The sequence below is a fragment of the Mastomys coucha genome, unplaced genomic scaffold (genome assembly GCF_008632895.1).
Source record: "Mastomys coucha isolate ucsf_1 unplaced genomic scaffold, UCSF_Mcou_1 pScaffold20, whole genome shotgun sequence".
In the NCBI taxonomy this organism is placed as follows: Eukaryota; Metazoa; Chordata; class Mammalia; order Rodentia; family Muridae; genus Mastomys; species Mastomys coucha.
The window spans coordinates 26,575,225-26,575,441 of NW_022196903.1; positions in this window are offsets into that span (position 1 = coordinate 26,575,225).

Genomic DNA, 217 nt, shown 5'->3' on the forward strand with positions numbered 1-217 from the left:
GTGCCTGTAGATCTGTGCTCCTGCTCTGTGTGTGTGTGTGTGTGTGTGTGTGTGTATGTGTATGTGTGAGTGTGTCTGTAAGTGTGTGTGCCTGTGGATCTGTGTTCCTGTGCTGTGTATACTTGCCCGTGCGCGCGCTAGGGACCCTGTCAGACAATCAATCCCTCCGGCTGACGTCCTACGCATTGCTTTTGCTGGGAATCAGCCGGGATCCTCC